Consider the following 376-nt stretch of genomic DNA (forward strand, 5'->3'; position numbering starts at 1 on the left):
CCCTGTCTTGGCAAAAAAACAAAACCTAAAATTGTGCACAACTTTTGACTTATTCATTCCACTTCTAGGAAACTGTCCTGTAGCAGTTATCACTGATTAAAAAAATATATATTAGCTAGAGGGATGGTTATCATGGGAATAAAAATTAGAAAAAACAAGTGCTGGCCGGGCGCGGTGGCTCAAGCCTGTAATCCCAGCACTTTGGGAGGCCGAGGCGGGTGGATCACAAGGTCAAGAGATCGAGACCATCCTGGTCAACAAGGTGAAACCCCGTCTCTACTAAAAATACAAAAAATTAGCTGGGCATGGTGGCGCGTGCCTGTAATCCCAGCTACTCAGGAGGCTGAGGCAGGAGAATTGCCTGAACCCAGGAGAC

This window comes from Cebus imitator, unplaced genomic scaffold (assembly GCF_001604975.1).
Source record: "Cebus imitator isolate Cc_AM_T3 unplaced genomic scaffold, Cebus_imitator-1.0 Scaffold318, whole genome shotgun sequence".
NCBI lineage: Eukaryota > Metazoa > Chordata > Mammalia > Primates > Cebidae > Cebus > Cebus imitator.